General features: G+C 36.5%; 1 protein-coding gene across 5 annotated transcripts in view; it reads left to right on the top strand.

Moving 5' to 3' along the window:
* The window catches only part of SNTG2 (syntrophin gamma 2), a 440,849-nt gene that overhangs the window by 113,401 nt on the left and 310,560 nt on the right, over nt 1–16,888 (top strand). The window lies entirely within an intron of this gene.

The following is a 16,888-nucleotide window of genomic DNA, read 5'->3' as shown; positions in this document are numbered from 1 at the left end:
AAACAGTGACCAAAATACAAAGACAGTCTACAGAATGGGAAAGGATATTCACCGAATACACATCTGACAAGGGGTTGATATCCAGGATATACAAAATACTGGTTAAACTCCACAAGAAGAAAACATCCAACCCCATCCAAAAATGGGGCAATGAAATGAACAGAAACTTTCTCAAAGAAGAAATCAGAATGGCAAAAAAGCACATGAGAAAATGCTCTACATCATTAATCATCAGGGAGATGCAGATCAAAACCACAATGAGATACCATCTCACACCTCAGAGACTGGCCCACATTCAAAAGAACAAAAGCAACCGATGCTGGCGTGGAAGTGGCGAGAAAGGGACACTCCTTCACTGTTGGTGGGAATGTCCACTGGTTCAGCCCTTCTGGAAAACAGTGTGGACGATTCTCAAAAAATTAGAAATTGAGCTCCCATTTGACCCAGCAATACCACTCCTGGGAATATATCCCAGAGAGGCAAAAATGTATAGTCGAAGTGACATCTGCACTTGTTTGTTCATTGCAGCACTCTTTACAATAGCCAGAAACTGGAAGAAACCTGAATGCCCAAGAACAGATGACTGGTTAAAGAAACTTTGGTACATCTACACAATGGAGTACTATGTAGCTCTTAGAAAAGATGAAGTCATGAAATTTACATACAAGTGGTACAATATGGAAAGTATCATGCTAAGCGAAATGAGTCAGAAAGAGAGGGATAGACATAGAAAGATTGCATTCATCTGGGGGATATAAAGTAACAAAGTATGAGATTAATACCCAAGAATAGCTGAGATCAGCACTAGGAGGATTACTCCATAACTTAGAGGCCAGCCGGGTATCCTAGAGGAAAGGGCAGTTCAGATAGAGAAGGGAGCACCAAATAAAGGGTGTTTGGAGGATCCTCCCAGGAGGGGAGATGCATGTCGAAAGTAGACTATGGACTGAACATGTTTGCCACTCAATGCGTCTTTTGCAGACCACAACACCCAAACGGAGAGAGAGAACACAGGGGATTGCCCTGCCACAGAGACAGGGGGGATGGGGGGATGGGGGTGGGAGGGATATTATCCATGGTGGTGGAAAATGGGCACTGGTGGAGGGATGGGTATCTGATCATTGTATGATTGAAACCAAAGCACAAAAAATTGTAAATCTACAACTTTAAAAAAAATGAAATAAAGGGAAAAAAAAAAGAGTTACTCCTGGCAGGACTTGGGAGAACATTTACAGTGCCAGGGATTGAACCCATGTTGACTAGAGGCAAAGCAAGTGACCGAGCACTGTATTATCTGTCCAGCCCCAGAACTGATGCTGATGTACTCTGAGTGTAAGTCCTTTCCACTCAGTTCCTTCCCACCCTTGGTTGGCATTTTCTTTCAGTTTGCAATTTGCCAGATATTGGATCCTTTTTCAGTCTCTGCTTCTCTTCTCCTTCTACCCAAGAGAAGTGCCCCTTAGCTTAAATGTCTTTGTTTTGCTTTGTGCAAGAACTGAGACTCCCTGATGTGATAATTGTTTTTTAGTGAATTTTCTCAGTGAGACCACTTACAAGCTGCTCTGCTTCGTTCACATTTTATGTGCTCTTTATGTTGATGCAATAGGGGGATTCCAGACTCTTCCTTTTGGCCATCTTGGTCCCACCCCCATGATCTCTTCTTTCCAAAAACAATTGTAGTTGGTCTACCTTTCTTTAAATTTTTTGGGTATCTGGGTCTGTTTTTAAAATAGGCTGCAATTTAACCCTCTTCTTCTCCCCTTTTCAGAGGGAAGCAAATACTGGTTAAACTCAACTTTCTCTGAAATATTGTATTTTCTTTTCTTAGTCTTATTAGCCTTTTTGGAAGAGGCTAGAAATTCTGTAATTTAATATTAGAGTGTAGAAATTCAGAAGAATAAAATTTCGCAATAACCAATGTTGTAGGTAGGTATCTGGGAGATGATTCTCTATTCAAATTATTGTTGTGTGTATATAAAACATGTATGTATGTACATTCATGTTCGCACCAGAAAAGTAGCCACACACACACTTGCACAGTCAATGTAATTTGTCAGACCACTTTAGCAATTAGTCAAAACAACATACACCCAGTCCTCCTTTCAGTTTATGTTCACTTCAGTACTGGAGTCCAGTGAGAGACATGGGTATTACTGATGAGAGCTGCTGCTTTGTTACCCATCTATCTAAAATTTATGCTCCATGGAGAAAGGCAACATAGGGGCCCTGCCAGAATCAGAGCAGCTTCATGACAGCCTCCCAAAGTCTATGTAACTCTGCATCTGTTCTGAGTTAAAAGGTCCATGCAACTTGTGGCAATGATCGATGACAACCTGACCAGAAAGAGTTTGGAGATACGTTGGTTTTTAATATTCCTAGGAAACTCCATGCCATGAACCTAAGGATATTTGCAGATGGACATCTTCATTTCCTTCACCTGGAGTTCATGCCATGTACCAGCATCCTCTGTACTGCACTCTCTTTGTTTTGGAGGGGAGTGGGCACACCTGGTGATGCTCAGGGATTGTTCCTGGTTCTGAACTCAGTAATTACTTGTGGTGGAGCTCAAGGAACCATATAGGATGCCAGAGATTGAACCCAGGTTGACTACCTGCAAGTCAAGTGCCCTATCCACTATACTACCTCTCCAGCCCCTGTACCACTCTCTTAAAAGGATCTCTCTCCCTCCCTCTCTCTCACACATATAAAGAAGATTGTTTTTTAATCATATTTTTAAAAAAATCAGCATATAATTATTACAAGATTGGAAAAAACAGACATATTTGTGGAAAGTCATATAATTCCTTGTTAAATGGTGACTCCCAAACATCTCCCTGAAATGTCTTCATTGAACTTGGAGAACAGAGTCTTTCTTGGGGTTGTGGCTTTTGGCATAACCCTTCTCTGTTTGCATTCGAACAATACTTTGGCGTCATTTTCTTGTTTTACTATTATTAGTTGAAATGTAAAGAAATTCAATATGGTAAAGATGAATCTTAGCTATTATTCAAGAAGATCGATCTGAAAAACTTGGTTTTAAAATGCTGTTAAGCACTCTTTACAGTAGCCAGAAACTGGAAGAAACCTGAGTGCCCAAGAACAGATGACTGGTTAAAGAAACTTTGGTACATCTACACAATGGAGTACTATGTTGCTCTTAGAAAAGATGAAGTCATGAAATTTACATACAAGTGGCACAATATAGAAAGTATCATGCTAAGTGAAATGAGTCAGAAAGAGAGGGATAGACATAGAAAGATTGCATTCATCTGGGGGATATAAAATAACAAAATATGAGATTAATACCCAAGAATAGCTGAGATCAACACCAGGAGGATTACTCCATAGCTTAGAGGCCAGCCGGGTATTCTAGGGGAAAGGACAGTTCAGATAGAGAAGGGAGCACCAAATGGAGGGTTTTGGAGGATCCTCCCAGTAGGGGAGAGGCTGGTTGAAAGTAGACTGGACTGAACATGTTTGCCACTCAATGCCTCTTTTGCTGATCACAACACCCAAAAGGAGAGAGAGAACAAAAGGGAATGCCCTGCCACAGTGGCATGGGGGGATGGGGGGATGGAGGGGAGGGATATTATCCATGGTGGTGGAAAATGGGCATTGGTGGAGGGATGGGTATTTGATCATGGTGTGACCGAAATCCAAGCACAAAATTTTGTATATCTACAACTGTACCTCATGGTGTTTCACTAATAAAAAATAAATTAAAAAAAAATAATAAAATGCTGTTAACTAATTGTTCTGACACCTAAGACTGAAGTTCAAGTTGAACTTTATTATAAGCTCACAAAATGTTAAAATTAATTCTGAGGGTCCTACTTATGTTCTTAAAAAATTTGACGCTTATGTCTAGTTTAATTTCAGAGTCAAAGGTGGCATGTCTCCCCACTGAAATATTTGTTGCAGTTGGAACATTTAGATACATTGTTTATTCTTCACTTGGTTTTTTACCTCCAGTTTGCTATTTCTAAACAAGTCCACATTTTTTCCCTCCTCTTTTAAGAAGGCATCTTTACTCAAAAACATGTACATTGTTGATCTAGCTCCTTCAAATTCATAATATTATGTAGAATATAAAGTTCAGGAAGGCTATTATTTCTAAAAATGATAGTGTCAAAATATAATAATGAGGGCTTTTCTTTAATTTTGGTTTTTGAACTCAGTGATAAATTCCAACTTAAAATATATAAAGCTTGTTTTGACAACTTCAGTTATAGTGTCTGGGAGACTGACAGTTGAATTCAAATGTTATAATTCATTTACATTGTTTTGATTGTTTTTAATATTTTTTATGACTTCTAAATGTATGTACAGTAAGTCTGCCCAGATTTTTTTCTCACAATTGTATTGCATTTTAAAGTATAGTTTAGTCAGGTAGAACTTAGTTTAAATAACATTCAAATGCTTTTTCTTGCATCAGAGCCAAGATATTCAAATGTCATACCATTCTGCTCGGAGTCTTTTGAGCTTTGTAATTTTTATTGCAGCATGATTTTTTTTTGCAGAAATAGAAATCATCAAGCAATTGGAGGTCTCCTTTTTCCCCACCTAAAAACACATTTATAGATTGTTATTGACAGATCTTCTTTGTTTTCTTTGATAGCTATAATTTTATTAGAATCAATCATTTTATATCAGGCATCTGGGGAGCAATCCTGTGGTAAGTGTTGCTGCCGAAAATCTTGTTCTTAACAAATCTTAAAACAGAATTCTAAAACCTTATGTATGGCCTCTCTCCTAGATTATGGGAAAATGTAATCCATGATTTTTTTTAATACCCCTGGGCGACTGGCTGCATTTTGGAGAGTCTAGGTTGGATTAATAGTCTTACAAAAGGCTTGGGTAGGTGTTTCATCCTTCTGTGTCTCTCTGGAGACAATCAGTGCTTCTACTTTAGCAGTGACTCCTAATATTTGAGATCCTTCTGGTGTTATTAGATGGGACACTCTGGATTTGAACTATCTGACATAGGTCATTAACAGTGGAAGAAACAAAAACGTTTGAATCAGACAGCCCTGTTTTTTTTTTTTTTAATAGACATTGTACTTGTCGCTGGTAGCAGAGTTCAGCCTGTGACAGCAGATGGTACTCAGGCAGCAGTGCTTGGAGATCACCAGGCAATACCCCACAATGCTTGAGAGTGGGAGGCAAGAGGGATGGGACTTAGCGGCCTGTGTACATTTTGCTTGCTTTCTGCAACTTAAGTGGTGTCTCTTGCCCTCAAGCCCTGATTCTTTTCTCAGGTTTGCTCTGCTGTCCTTGCCCTTGTGCCGTTTGAGCTCTGTTCTTCCACGTTCTGTTTCTAGTCCTCCACTCTGGTTGCTCTGAAACTTCACTTCCCAATAGTATCACTCAGGGAGTTTGTATACATCCTTAACTGTGACTTTTTGGGTCAGAAGCTCTATGGGATCCATGCAGGTATTAGTGTGTTCTGAAGCTTAGTGGGTCATTGCTTGTACTAGTCTAGTTGAAAACCCCTTGTGCCATTTTGTAGTGGTTGTCCTAGACTTCTCACTCTTGTTTCCCCTTTTTGAGTGCTACAGTGCCTGCTCCACATTTCTTTCAGCGCTTCTCTGTGACCCCTTGCATTTGCTGCCCTTGGGAGATTTTTGTGTTCATTGACCTGGTGCTCTCATAGTTTAGGGACATTCAGCATCTCCAGGTGGATGTGGAGCAATTGCTGAACTATGTGGCTCTAGTCATCCCACTGATTTACTGATAAAAGGGAAATGTGTTTCCAAAAATATCAGTTTCCCTTTGTTCTGTTCCAGAATTTAAAACTTTTACATTATTTTTCTTTAAAATTAATATCATACCTGATGCCATGAAACATTTCAAAGAATGTGATGGATAAGGATCATTTCTAAAAAGGCTAAGAAGCGTAATGACAGTGTAGGTAGCGGAATAAGTTCTCATCCTTCCACCCTTGACTTTTAATATTAAAATTATGCTTCAAAAATATACCTGTATGACAGAGCACGGGTGTACCGTCAGATGAGCTGTTTGATTTCTAAGCTTGCTTCATGTTCACTCCACTTTTTGTGTCAATGCTCAATCAAGTGAAGTGGATGGAATTTGTGGAAGCTAATGTTAATTTGTATTTAGAAGCTTTTTAAAATGAGAGTATTTTTAATCAGAAAATTCTTAAAAGGTATATGCTTCTTTCAGACATAAAGTGACTATCTTGTGTTCACTAGGCAGTCATTTCTGTTCTAGACATGTGTTTGTATATTCTAGATAGGAGTTTCTATGTCTAGACTCAAGAGGTCTGTTGTTGATGACTTTTCTGTGTCTTTGCTCCTCGACATGTGGTGTTGGGATCTCTGGAAACCTTTGGGTGAAAGAACATTTAACTTGTATAATAGGTTTCATTTGCTCGAGCGGGCCCAGTAACGTCTCCATTGGAGACTTTGTTACTGTGTCTGGCATATCGAATACTCTCGGTAGCTTGCCGGGCTCTCCGAGAGGGGCGGAGGAATCGAACTCGGGTCGGCCATGTTGGCCGCGTGTAAGGCGAACGCCCTACCCGCTGTGTGTGTACCCGCTGTGTGGGTAGGGCGTTCGCCTTACACGCGGCCAACATGGCCGACCCGAGTTCGATTCCTCCGCCCCTCTCGGAGAGCCCGGCAAGCTACCGAGAGTATTCGATATGCCAGACACAGTAACAACAAAGTCTCCAATGGAGACGTTACTGGGCCCGCTCGAGCAAATCGACGATCAACGGGAGGGCCTTTACCTTTACCTTTAATAGGTTTCATTACTTTCCCTTTTGATTTTTTATTTTTTGCACTTTCTTAAAAGAAGCCTTTTCATATCCCCCGCAAACCAGAAGGATATTTATTTTAAACGTTTTCAGTTTAGGAGCTGGGGATGTAACGCGGTGGTAGAGCATTTGCCTTGCATGAGCGAGGCCATGAATTTGATCCCCAGCACTAAAAATAAAAAGTTTTCAATAGAAATTTAATATATCAAGGATCCAGTTTACTTTTTCCTCACATACTTAACACGTTGTCAGAATACCATTTATTTTTATTACTAGCCTGCCCAAAGTATGTTCAAATAAAGTTTCCATGTCCCTATGGGACTTTTTTCTGTGCTCTCTATTCAGTTATTTTAATCATGTTTTCAATTCTTTGCCATAGTTTTCCAGATATAATTATTGTGACTTAATTATACCATATTTCTTCAATTCTGAGGGGCAATTAAAATTAATATATACCATTATTGTAGATATCACTACTCATAACCGCTCAGGCTGCCAGTGGAATTTTGAAAATCTGTTGTAAGATACATTTTCATTTTGTGGATGCTTAATTATATAAGAGAAATCCACAGTAGAATAAATAACAAACTTCAGATGCTGATATTTGATAGCATGGATCTCCCACAATTTTCTTTTTTTTCTTTTATTGTGATAAGTGAGCTCCTCTTGGCTCTTTGTATTCTCTCTAATTTAGAGTCTTTTTGGTCAAGTTCCAGATTGACTCATATTTTGATTGCAACTGCAGTGCCTGTAGAGATTAATTTTGGGATAATTGACACATTTTACTTTCATCTTCCCATCTGCAAATATTGCTCTATTTAATTAGTGTTTCTTTAATGTTTTCCAATAAAAGATTAATTTTTTTCTTTTAAAGACCGTAAGGTGTTATGGTGTTTATATTTCTAGATATTTAATGTATTTGGTGGGTGTACGGGGGGATGTATTCTTTAAATATTTTTGCCTTAGTTTTATTATATAAATAAATTTGCAAAGCGTGCAGATAGATTTTTGTCTTCTCCAGCAGTATCATTAGGCTTTTGTGCTTTCTGTCTGTACATTTCTTTGTAGACCCTGCAACCATCTGTGAATAAGGAAATGTTATTATATTCTTATGTATTTAAGTTACTTTTTCCTTATTATTTGGTAACGTAATATATACAGAAAAATATGAAAAAAATAGTGACATTGATCATTCTAAGCTACTATCCATTAGAATAAATTTCTTTGAAGGGTTTTTACTAGTTATTTTACAGAATCATGATATATTAGTCTTAGTTTGTTGAGATTTTTATTATACTTTCTACACATATTTAGAATATTTTCTCCTTTGATCGCTTATCATTTTAAATTATTTTTGTTATTTTATTTTCTGAATTTGTTCCCCTTCATGTCAATTCCCATTTAGATTTGGTTTTCAATCTTATAATTGGCATTCTTTCTAAATTATATTTCTACTTATATTTGTGGCAAACATCAATTTTTCTGTGTTTTAGTCAACTTTTACTTACATACACAAAAATGGAAGTAAAAGTGTACAGATTATGCAAATATTTTTATTTTATTCATGTTGTTACATATGTAATGTCGTACACTGTTTCTCTTTCTCTGATGATTAATACAATTGAATGTCTCTTTGATATTGTTCATTTTCATAGCTTTTACATTTATGACAGATATTTTGAAAATTTTTTAAGATTCATATTAAATTGAACAGAAGTTATATCAGTTACAACATACCTGCCCACACAGACATAGCCTCCCTCACTGCCAATATCCCTTACTAGAGTGGTGGTATTTTTAATAACTGGTGAACCTATGTGATATATCATTATCACCTAAAGTTTATAGTTTACATTAGAGTTCTCTTTTGGCCTTATTTATTTTCTGGGTTTAGACAAATATACAGTGCATGTAATGTCATCATGATATCATATAAAATAGTTTTGCTGCCTTTTAAGAAATTCCTGTGTTCTTTGATTCCCTATCACTTCTTTCTTACAATTCCTGCTAACTACTATTTCATTATTTTATTTTATCTATAGTTTTGCCATTTCCAGAATGTAGCTGATAATTGGAATCACTCAGGGTAGCCTTTTAAAATGTGGCTTATTTCTGTTAGTACCATGCATTTTAGGTTCCTTTATGTCTTTTCATGGTTTGATAGCTCATTTCCTTTTAGTGCTGAATGATATTGCATTGTCTGCATGTACCACAGTTTATTTATCCATTTAGCTAGTGAAGCCTTTCTCAGTGGAGCTCTAGTTTGGGTAATTATGAATAAATCTTCTGTAAACTTCTATGTAAACTTCACTTTTTGGTGTGTGTGGATATTAGTTTCAGTTTATTTGAATAATACTAAGGAGTAAGACTGCTGTATCATATGGTGAGGTAGCTTATTTAGTAAGAAACTGACTATCTCCCAACATGGAACTGACTGGCTTCCAACATAGCTGTACCATTTTTGAATCCTACAGGCAATGCATAAGAGTTCTTGTTCCACGTTCTCAACAGAATTTGGTGCTGTGCATGTTACAGATTTCATTCTAATAGTTTTATTGTGGCATATTTTTTTTTTAAATTTGAAACCTCTAATGTCATATATTTTCCTTGTTTTTCTATGTATATGTCTTCACTGTTAGGGGACATGTTAAGACCTTTGATATAATTTTAAATTAGGTTATGGTAAATATCTATTTTCCAGTCGATTGTTTGGACTTTGCCATTTTCCCCTTGTGCTGTCTTATTCTTTGGCAGTTCTTTGTATTTTCTATATGTGTCTCTAATAAATTTATATGACAAAAGTTATGTCACTCCATTGGTTCCCTTTTGCTTTCTCGAATTTGTCTTTTATTAAACAATATTTCTGTTTTGATGCAGGATAATTTTATGGCTTGGACTTTTTTTTGTATGTTGTGCAAATTTATCTCTTCCAAGTCCATGAACTTGTGTACATTTGTTTACATTTCAGTTTAGATATGAGGTTCAGCTAGATTTTATTAGAATTTGTTTTTTACTGCTAAAAAGCCAGACTCAGATTTTATGTTTTCCTCTATATGGTAAAATTTTTCCAAACCATTGAAATATAAGATTTGTCACAAATTACATTATCATCATATGTGAATCTTTTTCTCTAAACTATCTTTTCTCTTCATTTAGATATTTTCTTTGAGCAATGAACTCAATTAAGTAAAAACCCTATAGGGGCTGGAGCAATAGCACAGCGGGTAGCACATTTGCCTTGCACGCGGCCCACCCAGGTTCGATTCTCAGCATCCCATATGTTCCCCCGAGCACCTCCAGGAGTGATTCCTGAGTGCAGAGCCAGGAGTAACCCCTGTGTATCACTGGGTGTGACCCAAAAAGAAAAAAAAAGAAAAAACCCTATATAACCTTACAGAACTTTTTGAATTATGGCAGTTTAGGTCTTAAGCTTTTGTTTTTCTTCTTCACTGTTGCCTTAACTATGCTTGATTCTGCTAAATTTAAATTTTAAGTAGAAATTTTTAGGTCAGTATTTTTCATTGTTTTTAATATTTAGATTGATTTGGATAGAAGTTACAACCAAAACTTTACTTTATATAATTTATAGAAATGATATATCTTATATTCACAACCATGAGAATAATCTGTAACTTATTTTTGACATCTTAAGTTCCCCTTTATAACATTTTTTAGCTTTTCAGTGTAGAGTACTTTGCATCTTTCATTAGATTTAATGTTTATATATCGGTGATTTTTTAATGCTGTTGTAAATTGTATCCTTTATCAGTTACTATTTGGTGCAGATGCATCAAGATATATTTACAAATTACTGACATAGTATTCTATCAATTAATAATTTTATAGGCTGATTATTGATATATTTTCAAACTACATACAGTAGAGACTTTTTTATTATCTCTGTGTTCAATACTTTATCTATTAAAATGGCAGCTTTTCCCCTAAACTTTATGTATTATAACATTTTTATTTATTTTTGTTTTGGTGCCATACCGAGCAGTGCTCAGGTGTTACACCTGGCTCTGTGCTCAAGGATTACTCCTGATAGGGCTAGAGGATTATGTGAAGAGCAAAGATGGGTTGACTGTATGCAAGGCTAGCACATTATCTTCTATACTATCTCTCTGGCCTGTAGTATATCCCTTATAAAATTGGTTTATTACATTGACTAGGGATGTCAATACTATGTTGTGTAAAAGTGTTAAGAATGAACATCTCCTTTTCAATGTCAGGAGAAATGCTTTCAATATTTCTAAATTAAACATAGCATATGCCCTAGAGAATTTTTAGATGCTTTTCAGAAGCAGAAGGAAAGTATTCAGAGGTTTCATCAGTGATCATATATATTGTATTCTTTTTTTCCTCCTTCTTAATTCTTGTGGTGTGGTCACCAGCCTTGAAGAAAGTGTTTTGTATTCCAGGTATTCACACTCCATGTGGACCGTTTTGTTTGTTTGGGGGGCCATATTTAGCAGTGCTCAGGTCTGTGTACTAAGGGACTACTTGCGGCAAGGCAAGGGGACCATATATAGTGCCTGAGATGGAACCCAGATTGGCCATCTGCAAAGCAAGTGCCCTACCCACTGCACTATTGTTCCAGGATGTAGACCTGTTCTTGACTGTTCCCGGGCTCATCTGTATGATCATAGAAAATAACTAATGTGAAGACCTTAGGCTAGAGAAGACTGAGTCTGTCTTGAGTGCAAGCTCTTTATTTCAGGACATATTTCTGGGAATTGTTAAGCTGTGAACATTAAGAACCTTGCATGAAGAACTGAAACCTTCTGCCAGTACCCATGGGAGTGAGATGCAAGTAGATCTTTCTCTTGCAATTACCTCAACTGTCGCTCTACCAACAGTGGGATTCTGGTCTTATAATGATTCTATTCTTTTTTAGAAAGCAGAATAGCCTGACCTCATGAAGCCCAGATCCAGAACTAAGATCATGTGATCCTGATTCCAAAAAATAAAAGCGCACAGCTTATATGACCTCATGACGAACCCGATTCAGAAACACTCAGCTAAAATGATTTCATTAATCTCAGATCAAAACTCTGCTAAATTCCTCTCTAAGATTCCAGTTCCTGAAGCCATTTTTTTATAAGCCTGAGGATTTTTGAACATTTATTATGCTGCAATAGATATCTAGAAAAATAAACTTTTTCTTTTTATGTGGAGTAAATTCCACTAATTTTTAGATGTTAAAGTGCATTTACATTGTATATTTTGATTTCCTTGCTGAGGAACTATTTTACTTTGCTTATTTTTGACAATTCAACAATAGTTTAATCACTTTTTATCAAAGAGGTGATGAAGTAATTTCATTTTTTCTTAACTTCCTTGATAGGTTTTTGTATTCATCTTAGCTTGGTTTTATAAATGAGATAAATGACATATCCCCCCTTTTGTCCTGTACTTGTTTGTGTAACATTTATGTCATTTCTTATTGAAATATTTAGAATAATTCATGATTAAAGCTCCATGGACCTTGATTTAACAAGTTTTTAATATTTTAGACAAAATTTAAAATACAGTGATAATCACATGAAAACTGATGAACACCGCTTACTGAATGAGTGTATCTGAATTCTAATATTACTTTTCTTTGTAAAACAGGCAGTCTGCTAACCTGGGATTTTCGGTCATTGATTTTCTATCATTTTCTTTTTGTTTGATAGCACGTGTGTTTCAAGCTGTACATTTTTTGGAAACACCCTTTAAACTATATTTATAAATTTTGAGAGTTATAATTTTATTTTTCATATTAAAATACTTTTATTTTTACTTTGTTCTCCCTCTTGATCACTGGTAATTTGGAAGTATGTTGTCTAATATTTTAGAAGTGGTTGTAATGTTATCTGTTTTAACTCATTTTCCACTGTAGATTATGCAAAAATAATATATATGAATGATATTAATTCTTGAAATTCTTAAGGCTTTCTCTATGGTTGGGTCATCATATTATTCAGCTTTGGTAAATGACATTCATGCTCTGTTTTGCTCACATTCTATGTGTTTTGCTGAGTTTAGCCTCTTCATTGTGCCCCCCTTTTAGATTGATACGTGTTGATTTATTCATGCATTCTAATGGTGAGTAAGCAGTTATATTCGTTCATGCATTCATTCATTCATTTTTTTGTTGTTTTGCTTTTGCCTCTTGAGAAGTACTCACAGGGTCTGCGTTACCCAGCCAACTGAGTGGGATGGTACAAGACTGGGGCCCAGCAATCAAGGACTGCCCAGGCCCTGCCTGCAGTGCTCTGGGAAATTGCTCAGGAGTTGAATCGTGCCAGATCCTTGCACATATACTTCTAACCCTTGAGAGCTCTTTCCTACCCTCTGTTTATTTTAAATTATGAGGATTTTCTTTCTTGGTCTGGACCTAAAAGTGCACTGAAGATCCTATCTTTATCCAAGCAGGATCAAATCTATGAATCATTACAAAAGAAATACCATTTCATATAATGTTTTTTTATTGTTAACATTTCATTACTTTGAAAGGCTTTTGGGATTGATTGTTATCAGTGTCAAAAGCCCCCATTGGCTTGGTGGGCAGAGTTGTCTAAATGTTTCATTTCTCTGGAAAATTTATTTTGTATAATTTATGTGCAAGTTATTTCTACTTGTTTGGTTAATTTTCTACTTTGGAAAAATCAGTTATGTGACAGTTAACTTTGATTTGACATTTAGCACTGCTATCTTCTTTATAGCATGGTACTTCTGAAATATCATTTGTGTGATTCATTTAAGACTGTCACAATCTTGAATTTTTATTATGTTTGAATTTAATACAGTTTATTGTGACCGTGTGTGTGTGTGTGTGTGTGTGTGTGTGTGTGTGTGTGTGTGTGTGTGATGACAGGGATAGAACCCAAGCCTCATACATACAAGGCAAATGCTGTATTGCTGGATTATATGCCTGGTCCTCATTGTGACTTTTTATACTATTTGTGTGGGATTTTGATCATTTATATACTTCTGTTTTTTCCCCTGATCTATTACTTTATGATCCTTCGAATTTCATTATCTCTGTTCTCCCCTCCTCTACTCTCCACCTCACTTCCTTCTCTCTAGCTTTCCGTCTTTCTTGGTATCTTCTGTTTTCTTTTATTTCTCTTCTAATACTCTATATAAGAATGTCTTAAGGGATTTTCCTGCACATCATTAGACCAAAATATCTAGGGTCTAATCAAAGAAATACAAGATCACCTTTAAGGAATGTGATATATTAATCTGTGAAAATGTGTAATTTTAATTAAGTCTGAAGAATTATTTATCAGTTGCCAGAATCTTTCCTCACTTTTGCTCAGATTTACAGTATTTCAGAAAATGTGTCTTGGGCTGAGATTGGAAAATGATCCCCTTTTGTTATTTCATTGATGAGGGAAAGTTTCCTGTGTATCTCATTGACTTTGTTTGTTCTAGAGAACAGAAGAGAATAAAATATTTTACTGAATCTTCTCTAGTAAAAATATTGTCTTCAGTTTTAGAGAATATTTGATGGACACTAATGCCTGGCAGTAATTGTTGCGTGCTCTATTATGATTATTTGTGTTAACTGACGTATGTAAATCAAAAAATACATGCTCTTTTTAATAATTAAACTGAAAGAAAGCTTCATTAAATGCTTACCCATATGACAAAATATCACATACATATTATATATGTATGTGTACCTAAATATTTATATGTGGGTATATATTTAAATACAACACAATTGCAAACAGCCAGTATACAGTATACCCCAATTTTTTGTGACATTTTGGAAAAATACTCGGCCGTCTCGGGTTCAATTCCTCTGCCCCTCTCAGAGAGCCTGGCAAGCTACCGAGCGTATCTCTCCCACACAGCAAAGCCTGGCAAGCTCCTCATGACGTATTCGATATGCCCAAAACAGTAACAAGTCTCACAATGGAGACGTTACTGGTGCCCACTCGAGCAATTCAATAAACAACGGGAAGATAGTGCTACAGTGCTACTGTTCAGGTCTGTGATTTGAATGGATATGTTACCTGCTTCTTTAGTACTTACATTTGATTAGGTGACTTGGGTGTGCCCTAACACCTTGACCAGTGTGATAGGACAAAGGTGCCTTTCCCTCATGCCTCCTTTAGTTACTTTGTGTCTATGCTTATGCCCTCCTGATGCTATGGAAATGTTAATTTTTATGGCATCCAGCATTTTCAGGTATCAATGTCTGATTAGGTTTATAAGTAGAGGGCACTGGAAATTTTGAATGCAGACATCAGGTGTAGCATTCACTGGTACAAGTGAGGGTATTGGGGATGAGCCTGTCTGTGAGAGCTTAGGTGTTGCTTAGTGATTTCCTGAATGCATAAAAACCATGTATTTCTGTTATTTGAATATGAAGTTATTTGAATATGAAGTAGCAGTAACCAACCACAACAATGAATGTATCTTTTATCCAGACAGGCAGTCCTTACTACCTCATCTCTTCCATTACCTGACTTGTAAGTTATGTATTTTATGTATTATTTATTACAAAGGTGCATTTTTCAGTTGAAGAAACTAAATTAGGAAAACAGTAAAGCTGAATATGATGATTGAAATTCAGAGTCACAAGTTAGCATCCGAAATGTGAGGTGTGGAGTAGCCTTTTTAAAAAATTAAAAATAGTATTTCCAAGATGAGCTAAGCTTTTACTTCCCTGGCCATTTAATTCATTCAAAGAGTGCATGTTGCACTTCCTATCAAGTTTAGGTGATGAGTGTTTAAGGGTACAAGAGTTGTGTCATTGTACTCACATTCTAAGATGAAATCTGTGACAACAGGACGACCAGAGAGGAGAGTGCTAGTTTCTATTCTCATTCAGTGAGAATGCTTTCAGGGCTGCGGGTCAAAGGATATTTCACAGGATTCCTTGTTATCAAGGGTGCAGGATAATGGTAGGGTGTGCAGCTAAAGTTCAAAATCCTGACACAGCAGCTACCAGTATTGCTGTATGTTTTTGTGTAAGTGTGTGCATGTGTGTGTGTGTCCATCCCATGAGTGTAATGTTTTTCAATTTTTATGCCTAGATTGAGGATCATTTTCAGAACCACTACCACGCTTCTTATATTCCCTGGCTAACATGCCCTTATTAATAATGGGAAGTCAATACTGACACCACGTTTCCTATATTGCACAGAGCCGTTATACTTACTATAAAATTACACCTTGTCAGTATTTTCTTGATATTTTTTGACTTGTTTCTCTTCTCCATTATTTTCTGGATCCCTGGGTGGTGAGGTTGCACAAAATAAAAACTTAAAGGTAAACAAGGAATTCCTTTGTTGAAAACAGTTATTGAAAGTTTGAATTGCCAAAAAGTGCTACTAAAATGAGATTTGAATGAAGTATATATAATCAATGTTTATACTTCCCTGGATGCTTTTCAACAGACTAATGGATGGAGAAGTCATGGTACGAATCCTGCAACTTGGATAGGACTAGAGGGCATCATTTTATGTGGAATAAGTCAGAGAGGGGAGGACAAATAATGGATGATCTCACTCATCTGTGTTATAGAAACAAAACAGGGAAATAGACAATAAAACAATATTAAATGATGAAAGATTCCTGGCTTTTGATCACAAAACTTAGATTGCCAAGAATCGTCAGAGGGAGGGAAGGTAGAGCTTGGAGGAATGAAGGACAGGAGGATATTGGCCATTGTAGTATTGGGGAAGTACAGTAACTTTATACATCAAAAGCCTTAAAAGTTAATAATATTTAACAGTGGGTAGGGCACTTGCCTTGTATGTAGCTCACTAGAGTTTGATCTGTGGCACCTCATACTGTTGTTGGAGCCCCACCAGGAGTGAATACAGAGCCAGGAGTAAGTCTGGGTACTGCTGGGAGTGCCTCCAAAATGAACCAAAACAAAAATATCAATACATTTGAAACCTTTTTACCTAAACTTTATAAAAGTCATTAATGAATTAGGGTCAGAGAGATAGTGTGCAGGTAGCATACTGTGACCCAAACTTGATTCCCAGCACCAGTCTGTTTCCCTATGAGTGCCATAAGTGATCCCTTAGTGGACCTAGAGTAAGCTCTGAGTACTATTGGATGCGGCTGAAAAAAAAGTGTTAATGGATCAAAAATACT

Source organism: Sorex fumeus, unplaced genomic scaffold (assembly GCF_029834395.1).
Source record: "Sorex fumeus unplaced genomic scaffold, SorFum_2.1 ptg000006l, whole genome shotgun sequence".
Taxonomy (NCBI): Eukaryota; Metazoa; Chordata; class Mammalia; order Eulipotyphla; family Soricidae; genus Sorex; species Sorex fumeus.
The sequence above is the reverse complement of the archived record's forward strand: the minus strand, read 5'-3'. Positions and strand labels throughout refer to the sequence as shown.